This window comes from Bacillus rossius, chromosome 8 (genome assembly GCF_032445375.1).
Source record: "Bacillus rossius redtenbacheri isolate Brsri chromosome 8, Brsri_v3, whole genome shotgun sequence".
NCBI lineage: Eukaryota > Metazoa > Arthropoda > Insecta > Phasmatodea > Bacillidae > Bacillus > Bacillus rossius.
The window spans coordinates 21105008-21118951 of NC_086336.1; the positions used below are offsets into that span (position 1 = coordinate 21105008).

Below are 13944 nucleotides of genomic sequence, written 5' to 3' on the forward strand. Positions count from 1 at the left end.
TACACTAGAGTCCCGTTATAGCGAGGTGTCACGGTTCCGGGTTTGATCCTCGCTATAACCGTGTCCTCGCTATAACCGAATTGGACAAATTTTGGCCCCCAAAAAATAAAAATTAACCGAAAATAGCATAAAAATTGTGTTTAAACCTGTATAATTGGAAAATAACAGGTTATATTAACGAAATCTTAATTTCTGTGAGCAGATGTGTGAATTCTCTTTAAAACCATACCCCATAAGTACGGATGCGATCACCGATTGCGTCAAAGTAACCAGAATACCCTACCACGCCACGTAAGTATAGCATCTCAGCCCGCGGCCGACGCAGCATTGGCCTGCTATCTATTGCCGACGCGGGCAGTCTGCTGGCGGCCATGTTGGTTCGGGATGTTGCTAACAGGTGGTGCTAGTGTAGCGCGACGATTTAATTCCTTACAAAATAGCAGGAGTGCGGCTGCGGCAACGCACGTACGAATCAAACGAAATAGTCGCTGGAAAATTATACTTTTTCATTTAAAGAAACCTGTAAACTTTTTTAGAAAATAAATTTGGGATTAAACTCAAACCATCACCACCCCTTTCCCGGACAAATACCCCAACAACTGACCGAAACAAAAGTTACAAGAAAACTGTCCTAGCGATTCGGAAATAAATACGGTAGTGCCTACTAGAGGTGTAAAAGTAACGAAAAAATGCGTACCCGTATGTATTCGTTACTATAACAATTAGTACTCGTTACTATCGTTACGTTACTCGTTACTTCTGATACCGCATAATTTGCTATGTTATGTTGCAGCAACGAATCCAGTCGTATTGCGTACGCGTACAGTATGACGTCGCGTAAATAATAATAAATAGAATATAAACAATTAATAGTTTTTGTTAACCAAGAAACAATTAAATCTCATTAGAGCGGCTTTTTAATATTATCTCTTTTAAGATAACAAAAAAAAAACAAGGGGGCTGCTCGCAAAATATTTTTTCTGTTTTTCTTCGCAACATTTATTCATCCTGCGAAGAGCATCGATTGTACCAAATTTGATATTATTTAGGCAAATAGTTTTTAAATAAATCGCTATCAAAGTTTGGTTTTTTCAATTTTGCATTATACAAATCTTGAAAACAAGATAAGATATGTCAATGAAATTTGGTATAACTGAAGTATGTTAAGTAATCTATTGAAGGGATTAAATGAAATTACTCATAAATTGTTACGAAAAAAGTGTGCAGGCATGTAAATAAGTCATTTTTCATTAGACTATATAAACGTCATGGTAATACTTATAAGAAAATGAGAACATGCGCGAAATGCGTTTGGATTTCATTTTATTATTCATGTTTCACAATGCTGTATTGTAATAAAATTGCAGCAGATTTGTAGGATGCAAGCAGTGCATGTATTTTTTGCGCCTGGCATTCTGAGAATATATCGGATGCAGCCCGCAGCACTGGAGGCGCCGCGGTGTCTGGTGTTATCGCGTCTGGAGCCAGCGCAGCTCGGCACGGTCTGGTCTCGTGGCGCGCGCTGTTGCCGCGCTGCCAGCCGGGCAGCAGCCCGTAGCTCCACTCGTGCGGCTAGCATCGCTCAGTGTGCAACACAAACTAGTGGGTTTTTTTCCGCGTTTGAGTAGGTTTTATTTTATTTTGTTTCCAAATGGCCCTACAAAAATTTGTGGTTGGGCGGCCTTATAAGAAAACAAAAAACAACAAGAAAGCGAGGATTAAAAAGAAATTTCACGCAGAGCGAAAATTAAAAATTATATTTCACAACAATGTGAAGGTTCCGATTCAAAATTGTGCGCACCTACCGCATCTACTTCCGAATGCGTGCAATTAACTGTTTCTACAGCATCTAATTCCGGTGAATGTGAAATGTACCAAGAATGTGCCGATGAGCGATAAGTTATTACACAAAATAATGTAAAATGGTTTGTTAGTTACTTTCTTTAAATTTTATCTTAGGGTGAATTAAAAAAAATATATGCTTCATTTAAAATAGAGTTGGTTGTAATTACTATATTTTATACTGACAACAATATAAGGAAATTGTAACGATTACGGAATTAGGATAAACATTGTTTTCTTACCTATTGACTTTCAATGCAAACTTACTCTAGTCAAATATATTGCCCCCCCCCCCCCCCCCCCCGCCCCACTCCTTTTTTTTAAAAAAAATATTCGGTCCTGGCTAGTGTGATAATTAGAATGTACTTAATATAAACCATAGACTTAATGTAATAATTACATAGCACTAATTTCCATTTTGTCCACACTAATGAAGTTTGAAATCAATTAGACTACCTTGATGTGTAAATCCTATTGCCTTTTACTAGGCACATGGTGCTACGGTGTTTCTTTTAAGGCCCGTTCCACAATATTTTCTGAAAGAACTCCAGGCAAACGCCGGGAGAGACGGGGGGGACGGGAATCGGAATGACCTTTGAGGGGCCCAATCGGAATGACCTTTGTGGGGCGGGAAGGGGGGGGGGTGGTGTGCACGGGTAGTCTGTATCTAGTATAATACCTGTGTATTACTGCATAAGTCGTATTATCCAGTGCATATTTTACCCGTCTAGGGCACACCCCATAAATCCGCCTATGATATAGACCATAAAAAACTGTGCCTCCATAGTAGTGGGCACCAGCGTCGTTAGGAAAAATTAATAAGGGGGACGAACCTAATCTGGGGAGTGAGAGAATATGGAATACTGCGCACAGGAGGGTCCGGGGGCACAATTTTTAAAATATTCCTGCCCCTCGCTAACGGCGCCCATGGTAGTGGGTCATATTAAAACTGACTAGGTTTATTCATGAGCCCAGAAGCATTTTTACATTAGAAGTACGTGTTAAGTTGTTTTAACTAATTAAATTAATGTAATTTGTTTTCATTTTTATGTGTACAGGCATGACTTACAAGTATTTTCATAGATTTTAAAATTTCATAAATACAATATTACAGGACAATCTGTGTGGAGTTAGGAATCTGTATGGGGTTATAAATCTGTATGAGACTAGGATAAATTATTTTATACTTTTTAGTCCATTTTAAAAACGTTGTATTTTGATATTTTTATTTAAATAATCTTCTCTATTATGTCTTAAGTTATCATATATGTGTGTATATTTCCCACTAGTTTTTAATTTTGTATGACTGTTGAGAACACAAGTTTATTTTAGGTGCCAGCCATCCATTGTTTAATGTAAGATAAAAATATTGATGCGTTTTTCCATGTTTTGTTTTATGTATGTGTATTATAAAAAATAGTGGTAGCAGTAAATACACACACACATACACACATATATATATACGTTTGTTAGTAACGAATGTATCCATTTAAATAATATAGTCTATTTTGTATAGGCTATAATTGATATATTTACGCCAAACAAATGATTACATTTATTTTGTGAATAGTGTAGTGAAATGTTTTTCTAAGCATCTGCCATGTAATTCTGTATGTTGTCATGTTTTTTGCAATAACAAGTTTTATTGGTAGGCAATACAAGATATGTATGTCATTAAAAAATTATTATGAAGCTTAAATAATCACTATACCTACATTGTAAATGCTAAATAACGTGATAATATTTTAAAAGTATTATTACTATCGGCATTTGTTTTCTCTGTTAGGTATTTGCCATTTTTTGTGAGTTAATATGTTTTTGTTATTATTAGTTTTATTAGTAGCCAATATAAAATGTATATAAATGTTACCGGGATTAATTCTGATACCTTGAATAGTCACTTCTTTGTAAACATTTTCCCTTCTAATTATTTGACTTGATATTCGGGTTGTTTTATGTAAATTGTATTGAATATTAACTTCAGAGTTTTGTTATTAAATTAACTTATCATCCACCGATTCGTTCTGAGGGTTAAAGCTTTTGTAATTTGGTGTTTTGTTGGTAGACAATATAGGCCAGTAAAATAAAGGTTTTGGTGACGAATAATTAGAGGAAAGCTGGAATCTGTTTTAATCGACGAAGTTCATTCGTAGTAGCAGTATCCTAAGTTTGCCCCGATTTACGAGTGGAGCGTTGGCCGCCATTTTTAAAAAACTGTAGATTTTTTCATTTTTTTCCTGATTTTTTTCAATATCCGTAAACGAATTTTCCAATCAAAAAAAATTGTTCCGAAGATAAATGTAGCTTATTAAATTACGATTCGAAAGAGTACAAAATACATTGAAATGGGTTATTTTTTAACTTAATTAACACTTTTTGAAAACCACCTTTTAAAAAGTATTTTCTAAATATTTAATTTTTTAGTTTAATTTCTAGCAATATATCCGAAATAGCCCATCCTAACCGAAAAAGTAATGAAATAAAAGTTGAAGATCATTTGATTATGCTTTTTACGAACACTGAGTTTTATTTAGTACACATACATTTGTATATATAAATTAATAATTTGAGCCACCATTGTAAAACGGTTATGTTGTGAGAAATCTTTCTTTGCAATTAAATTTTTTTTCGATAAGCAGATATTTATTTGGTCAAACATAACATTTACTATCTAATTTGATTTGGTAGGAAACGCAAACTTTATACAACATAGGATTAAAAACACTTTAAAAATGATCACACATGCTAAACCACTTAAAAGATATAAACTTTTCTTTTACTTCATCTGTTGTATTGAGAATAAGAAATGGTTTTGTGACTTAATAAATATATTGAAAATAAGGTAATCAAAATCAATGGAATGCTGGGTGCCGACAAAGGTAAAAAATAAAATGAATGTTTCCTAATCCAAAATAATTTTGACAATCGAAAAAGTTCTATTGTTACTGACATTGAAGGAATAATATACATACTTATTCGTTTACACACTATACATACAATCCATTGAAAGTTTTAGCACTTAAGAATTATCATATATGATGGTTTTATTGGATACTCGTATCATACATACTACCGAAAATATAGAAACACAGTGATTAAAAACAGCATTAAAATGTTTTACCAGTAACTTTATAAATAAATACAAAATAGTGATTATCAAATATAACATTATAATAAAACAAAAAACTAGAAACTGGTTCTATCAAATATATTCAATATAATGTACTATGGCTTTATCAGTATCATGACAACATTATCAGAAACTTGTTAATATCAATTAGCACTGTGCATTCGTGGAGAATTAAACAGTTTCTCTTTAAATAATAACGATTCAAAATAAAATATTTATAACACAGAGAATACAATAAACACATATGATAATGATTTTAAGACTGGCCAGTTAACTCGACACTGAGAATATATGACATATTATTAGGTACTTACATAACCACACATGTGATTTAAATAAAACACAAATATGTTAACATATTTTAAAAATAATATCACACCAGACAGTTATTCGTAATACATGGTGCCTCTAACTCTGTAGATTTACCTATCTCCCTTCTCATCTTAAATCAAATCATTCAGCAGTGCATCTATGATAATCAAGAGACATTTCATTATCATTTATATTGTACAGTTATAACAAACAATTTTTACAAACAAAACAGTATATAACATGTGAGCTAATAAATCACTTTTTAAGTACATAATACACACACTTATGTTTTCTTTCTTTTAGAACAAGGTAATTCAGGTGGCTGCTCTAAGATCTCATTCTCATAGTCTGATAAAGACTTGTCTTCTTGGAGGTCTATATGCTCTTCGTTGCAGACGAAGTTTGGTTGAACAATGTCGTCTACTGAGGAATTGGCACACGATAGGCCTTTGCAATTCTTGCAGAGCGTTGTACATTTCAAATTACTTTTTCGGCAAGAGCAGACTCCATTACAGCCTTTGGCACACCTGCAAGACACAGTTTTGAGGAGCTCTTCGGGTGCTGCATCTCTATTTGTTGTAACAGGGACTAGACCATGTTTGGATGTCTTCCAGCCCCATAACAGTGGATCGGTGTGGTTGTTGCTCCACATTTGCACTTGCAAATATGTTCTCAAGGAATGCTGGCGAGCAGCTGCTGGAGTTGGAGGCAAAGAAGCGAGGTTAAATTCATTTCTTTGTAGCAATTTCTGAAACATCTCGTAGCGTATTTCATCTAGTGGCATATCACTACGTCCAGAGTAGATTACCGCAATTAATTTCTGTCCTGCCACATCAACCTCATCTGCAGTAGTTTCGGCTTTGTTAAACACCCTTACAGCTTCTTGCAACTGACTCTCTTTCTCCAGCACCTTAACGAATTTCAGTTTTCCTTTTCTGAAAAAAGCTGATGTAGTGTCGCAACCACTGAATGCATGAAGGAATAGGATATTATCCTTAGCAGGTTCGGATGAATTGAAATTGCGTGGACTGTAAAGTGCACTGCTATGTTGACCATTTCCTGGCTTCAATAAATATGTTGGGGGAGTCTGGAGCTAATGCAGTCAAAATCACCAACAGGTCAGTGTCTTCCCCCACAATAACCACACAATCAGCATGCTGGGCGATGATAATTGCACTGGTCACAATTAGTGTCAGCATCCTCCTTCGCCTGCTTTACAACAAACTGCTCAGCTTTAAATTTCTCAGTCAACATGGAGATAAGACGGTTCTTGTTATGTTCATTTGATAGAAATAATTACTGTGGCATTGTCACCGACATTGTCTCATCAAACATTGCTGCTGTCAGCTTATTGCCTCTTCGAAGTCGTTCCGCAGATTTTATACCGTTCGCACTTGTTTCATCTGGATATCCATCGAAAACAATGGATGCACCTTGTTCAAAGTAATGTTTAACATAATCAACATATTTATTTAATATTAACGAAAAGGGTTCTCGGGCCTGCCACAACACACGGTGTAAGAGGTAGCCTCCATCTATTACATAAGCAGAGTTACTCATATCCATTGAATCCTTTTCAGGAATAAACAGTTCGTAGAATGCTGATTTGCGTGTTTTACGCACACCAACTTCGTCAAATAAGGACAACGGATACGGAGCCAGCTCAAATTGAAAGTATTGTTTTAGTTGTTCATTTGATTTTTTATGTAATGAAATTCTGCGGAAAATCGTATCAGGGTTGACTGTAACTTCTTCCTTGTGAATTTTCACAGCAGAATTAACACATCGTAGGGGCATCACTCTTTGTTTTCGCTGAAACATGACAATACCAAAATTACTGCCAATCATCCTCGAAATGCTGGAATTTCCGGCTTCATAAGCTAGGTGGCAGTTAATCTTCTCTTCTCCTGTCAGTCCAGTACTTATGGACATTACTTCTTCCTTAACTGGGAATGGATCATGAGGTAAACCAATCCAACAATTTCTGTACATCAATGTCGTCTCTTAATATATGTGATGCCCTGGCATCAACATGCTACTCAGTTGTCGCAAATGACACTCCACAGAATGTTTCAATTTGGTCTAAAATCTCAATAGCAGCAGGCATTCAAGAGATCCACTTTGCCAGAGTACTGCCTGTAATACATCTTACTTGTACATGTAAATGGTTTCCATATTCATAACTTAATGAATATCTAATAAAATCAAATGTTTATATACTTGATTTTAACCTACATATTTACGATGAATAAATGCAAGCATTCTACTGAATTATCTATAAGTGGGTAAAAACCAAAATCATTAACACCTCAACATGTAAAATCACATATACCTGTTAATGTAAAAAATTATTAAAATAATTAGGTTTTGCTAAATATTGAAATAAATTTCCTATAAATGATGTACCCCATTTTTTTTTGTTTAATGATGAGCCGCTTCAGAGATGTTGAACGTGCAAAACCGATAGATTTGGAATTTCCCACAAATCTAAATAAATCAGTAATTTTCAAATTGTCTTCTAAAGAAAACGCAATACCCCTTTTCGTATATATGATATTCATTTGAAGCGAAATTCAACTATCTAAATTTAACATCTTTACATACTTTTTGATTTGATGTAAGTTTTTGTACGTACGCCATTGCTAAGAACTTTTTCTGTTGAAGAAAAACCAATAAACTAATAAATGATAAATAAAGAAATAAATAAATAATTAAAAAAAAGACAAAAAACACAAAATTAAGCAAAAAATTGCTGTTGTCAACAAGGCTATAAACACCACAAATATATTCCGTAACAGGAATATAGTCAACAAACAAAGTAAAACACAGAAAAATGTACTAAGAGAACGAAAAAAAAAAAACCCCCACAAATGATGACGACACAGAAATATTGAACCCAAAAAATTTAGCACAACGTTTGAAACGAAACAGAAATACGACAAAACGAAAAGACGAAACAAACACGATAGTTTTCCAAAACAGAATAGAACGATAAAAACCCCCACAAATAATGACAACACAAAAATATTGAACCCAAAATAATTCAGTGTGTTTCCGTACCATGTGCGTCTCTGCCTGAGGACGGGAGCAAATAGCAGTTCCCGAAACGTCGCTTGTTTCTGTTTTGGTAAAACTATTGTGTTCGTTTCATCTTTTCGTTTTGTCGTGTTTTTGTCTCGTTCCAACTGTTGTGCTGAATTCTTTTGGGTTCAATATTTTTGTGTTGTCATCATTTGTGGGGGGTTTTATCGTTCTATTCTGTTTTGGAAAACTATCGTGTTTGTTTCGTCTTTTCGTTTTGTCGTGTTTCTGTTTCGTTTCAAACGTTGTGCTGAATTTTTTGGATTCAATATTTCTGTGTCGTCATCATTTGTGGTTTTTTTTCGTTCTCTTAGTACATTTTTCTTTGTTTTTCTTTGTTTGTTGACTATATTCCTGTTACGGAATATATTTGTGGTGTTTATATCCTTGTTGACAACAGCAATTTTTTGCTTTTTTTTTTGGTCCTTTTTTATTTATTTTTTATTATTTCTTTATTTCTTTATTTTTCATTTTTTAGTTTTTTAGTTTTTCTTCAACAGAAAAAGTTCTTAGCAATGGCGTACGTCCAAAAACTTACATCAAGTCATGCACTCCCATTGCACAAATCTTTCAAAGATAACATACTTTTTGATTGGTCGCTTCGTTTTGGAGAAATTTGAGAAAAACCTCAAAAACAAACAAAAATATTCAGTTTTTTCAAAATGGCGGATGAAGCTTCATTCGGAAATTGGGGAAAACCTAATGTGATCATACTAGGGGTATGCTGAATACATTAAAACAGTTTCCAGCTTTCCTCTAATTATTCGTCAGCACTGTATTTTTTTAGTCTAATTTTACTGGCCTAATAGAACTTGTGTTTAAATTTATATTCAGATGACTGTTAATGTGTTTCTACTTTTTGTGTTGTAAATATGTTTATAGTATCAAAACAAAAATTACAGTAAAATATGCTAATAGTATTTGTCTGAATAGTTAATTAATGAGATATTACATCTTATTACATTGCCTGTTTGCTTTTGTACAAAAAGGTTTGCCAAAAAATAAATCAAACAATTGACCATATTTGGTCAATCACGTTGTGCGTGTTAATATATTAGCTGTTTGAATTTAATATTTAAATAAAAATAATTCCCTCCAGTTGCTTTCTGTGAGGCAGTGGACAAACAGTTTTACAAATTTCTTGTTACATTAATATTTAATTGAGGAAGGGCCTTGCTGTTGGTGATTGCCAGTTATAAATGTTTAATTAAAATAATGTTAGTGATTCCTGAACAAAAGCATCTCGCTAAATATCACGCCGTAACGTTTTTATACGTAAATATGTATACAGTATATAAAAATATAAAACGCTGTTTGGAGACTTCCAAAGACTGTAATACTCAATAATGACACAATCCCAAAATGGCAATTGATGTATGTATATAAAAGAATATAATATGGTCTACTATAAATAAATCAAGTTTGCATTTAGATATGTTTGGCGATATCGAAACAATATGTATCTGTAATACAACTACAAAGATTTGTAGGGCAATAAACACGGTAGGTAGTTAATCACTAAAAAACGTCTTCATTAAAAAAAACACAGAAAAACTGGGATCCCAAACAATTTGTTTGTAAGCAGAATATTTCTTGATGAAAGTTTTTGGTTTGTTATAAAGTATATTCCTTTTTTTTTTTTTTTGTCGGTTTTTAAAAGTTTAAACTGTGTGTTCCCGTCTACAGAAAGATTTAATGCTAGGGCTGTTTTATCATTAAAAATGAGTACGCATTTCTTACTTAAGTTATTAAGATTCAACGCTCAAGCCATGCGCCATTTCTTATGTACTAAGAAAACTGTTACGTATGAAGTTTAGATCACGTAGAATTTTAAATAGAACTGTTTGAGATATAACTTGAAAATCACGTTTTTTGATTTCCTTTTAAATAACTTTTTTATGTGTATTAAAACATCAATAATTTAGTAACATCTTATAAGAAACGATGTAATAATGTGCAAATTAGACTACAAAAATTATACATGCAATCACTGTGGTAACAACTCAGTTCTGATAAACTAAGACAAAAAGGGTTGGGATAGAACCCACGACCCATGGCACATTAGTGATACGTAAGCGACACCATTCCTTTAGAATATAATTTTTATTACACGCTATGTTTGTATATGTGTTTATTAAAAAGATAATAATTACATAAATCGTAATTCTCGGCGTTGTAGTTTTTAGATTTCCAATTTCACATATAGCTAATGTATACAAAACAACGGAACACAAAATACATTATCAATTATATGCAAGTATAAAAGTTTAGGAATGTACATTATAGAATATTTTATCATACAAATTTGTCTATTTTTAACTCGGGTAGGTCATATGCTAAGATACGGTGGCAACCACTCGCTTCAGAAAGCCGAGTACTCATTGGCAAGAGCCATGTGTTCCTTCGACAGGACTCGCTGATAACAGCTCTCGGGTGTGATGTCAGTCAGTGGAGTTGACAACACTGGTAAGCTGATCCCTGCCTGTCGCCAGCGCGGCTCGGCACGGCCCGGGTGCGAGAGAGAGGGCAACCGCAGATTGTAACTGAGATAAGGCGCGCTTCCAGCCGCCACCGCGGATAGAGCAGCCTCTGCTACCTAGCGGAATTCGGGCGACTGCATTAGCCTTCCAGCGCCCTTATGTTGCAGCAACGAATCCAGTCGTATTGCGTACGCGTACAGTATGACGTCGCGTAAATAATAATAAATAGAATATAAACAATTAATAGTTTTTGTTAACCAAGAAACAATTAAATCTCATTAGAGCGGCTTTTTAATATTATCTCTTTTAAGATAACAAAAAAAAAACGTGAAAATATACGCGATTATAAAAACAAAAACATACATATTTCTAATTTGTAAAAAATACTTTTTTACGTTGTTTCTGTTCCAATATCAAACTTTGTCTACACACGGTACAGATAACTAACGGAAGTTTGATAAAATAAAGAAAGGACGGGATTCTATTTTTAAAGCCACGCACTTAGGTGGCGACTGCACGGCTGAAGAATGTGACAGGCGTCAACGGCAAGATGTCTACGAGCGAGAGGGGTGGAGATAAAGCAGACAAATAACAAAAGCGCGCTTCAAGCTCTCACGCCGTAAATTCCTCAAAAATACCTCGTTATAGCCGTGTTCTCGCTATTACCGTGCTCGCTATAACGAGATTCTACTGTATATACATATATATACAGAGAGAGAGAGAGAGAGAGAGAGAGAGAGAGAGAGAGAGAGACACACACACACACCCAAAATTGGTGAGGCCATCTCTGACATGGTATAAAGCCGTGGAAAACCAGAAAGTTGCTCTTCTATTTGATGAAACTACTGACAAGAAGGGACTATGTGTTTTCGTTATTTTAATTGGTGTTCTTGCAAGTACCAGTGACTAAAAGTTGTTTGTGGGTGGTGTACTGGACATTACAAATAGCACCGAATTGCCCGTGTGCAATTTTGTCAATTGTTGCACAACTCAACATAAAATTTGAAAATATAGTTTCTGTGGTGAATGACCCTGCATGATATATGACCAAGTGTGTAAACACTTTAAAGGTTATATTTTGTGAGAAAATGATTCATGCTCAGTGCGGGGCGTAAAAACTAAATCTCATCACAAGTTTGTGGAGCCTTTCTCTGTCAAAGCTAAATACATTTGTTAGTAATGTCAAACATTAGTGATGGGATTTTGGATACTTCGATACCTCGATACCTTCGATACTTGATGGTATCGCAAAGTATCGAGTATCGAAACTGTAAGTTCGATACATTTTTTTCAATACCGGAATGCTTATTCATTTGTATTGAATTAAGTTTTGAGTCGCCATTGTACAAAATACAACTACAGTAGAACCTCGGTGATACATTCCCGTTTTATACATTTTCCCGTGTCATACGCCGATTAATTTTGATCCCGCCGAAAGTACTATATTTATAATGGTTTACTTTCCCACAACATACACTTATAAAATCATTAATTTCCCGTTTCATACATTTTTACGAAGCGGAAAAGTTCTAAAATTCATAAATTTTATTGTTATATTCCTTGTGATGAACTACGTTTTAATGCTTTTATTTTGAAAAACGTTTTTTGTTTACCTTTGCAAACGTAAGAAAATAACTTTATCGCACCATAGATATGGATAGTATCAGGAAGACTGTGCACTTCGGTAGTAGCATCTATGGCCAGCACCAAGCGAGACTAGTGGCGCAAACAAGCAATGATTATGAAAATGGTGCATGCGCTTTACCAAGGCACGGATCTCACATTTTGTGCATTCATTAATCTTTGAACTGAATATACCCGTTTGTTATTGTTTTCTTACGATCGGATTGTTTTGTATTTTACGTTTATCAAGTTAAAATTTTATTGAAAATTGTTCTGTTGCATAAAGTTGTTTCTAAAATGAAACAAACAAGCAAAAATTTCTTATTTTCTTTTTACAATAGCCTAATTTTTTTTATTTCTAGTTTAGGCTTGGTGACTTTCCCCCCCTCCAAGAAAGGACTTCATAACATTTTGTAAGGCCACTGTTTCTCATGTCAGCTTTACTTGATTATGGACTAAATTTTACATTTCTGGTGGATTTATTATATATAGATATATATAATGATGAATTCATATCTTTCATTAATATAATGCAAGTATTTACACATTATGTATTTAAGTTTAATCTGACATTGTGATGGTATGCTAGATTGAATTCATATAGATTAAAACTAATTTAGGTTATTTGTAATAATTGTTACTTAATGGGAAAATATTTTTCCCTGGAGTATCGAAAGTATCCTAAGTATCGAAAGTATTGACCTGAAAAAACAATACAGAATCGAGTATCGAAAGTGTGGTATCGTCCCACCTCTATCAAATATGAATTTTTGAATTCAAGGAAACGAAAGCACAGATACGCCACACATCTGAAACAAAAGTACCCAGAACAAGAAAAAGATGTCAAAATATTCCCAGCACCAGTTATGACCAGGTAGAATTCCTGGTTCCATTCCGTTGAATATATTGTGGAATACATTAATGATCTAATGGAATTTCTCAATGGAGATGATAGTGGTGTTTCGACAGACTATTTCAAGAACTTGAGTGACTGCCAGCTTGCAATAATTCTGTGCTCTGCTAAATTTCTCGTGGACCATGGCAAGAAACTCACGGAAAACATCCTGGAACTTGAAGGTTGTAGTTACTCTTGAAGTTATAAACTCTATTCAAAGTTGTATGACTTAGAGAATAACTTCTTGTTGATTAGCAGGGGAATTTTTGGAGACAAAACATCTGCTGCCCTTTCAAAACTCCCTTCAGCTATCAAGTAAAGTCAGATGACAGACAAAATGAAGAGCTTATGAGTGAAGTGTCTCACCAAGCTACAAAACCTCAGGAAATAAGACACTGCTAAAGATTTCTTTAGCACTGTTGGGAAACTGTTTGCTGCTCGAAACATTGTGAGAAATAATGTTGATAAGAAGCTGTTCACAACTGCTATTCATCTTCCTCTTATCAACTCTTGTTACAAAGAAGGAATTTCTAGAAGGTTATCTTACACTTCAAATGCAAGATTCCCATATTTTGAAAGAA

The 13944-nt window shown here is 34.3% G+C and overlaps 1 protein-coding gene across 3 annotated transcripts in view; it reads right to left on the reverse strand.

The window, feature by feature from the left end:
• The window catches only part of LOC134535569 (regulator of nonsense transcripts 2-like), a 204821-nt gene that overhangs the window by 64404 nt on the left and 126473 nt on the right, over positions 1-13944 (reverse strand). The gene's annotated exons all lie outside the window — the stretch shown is intronic.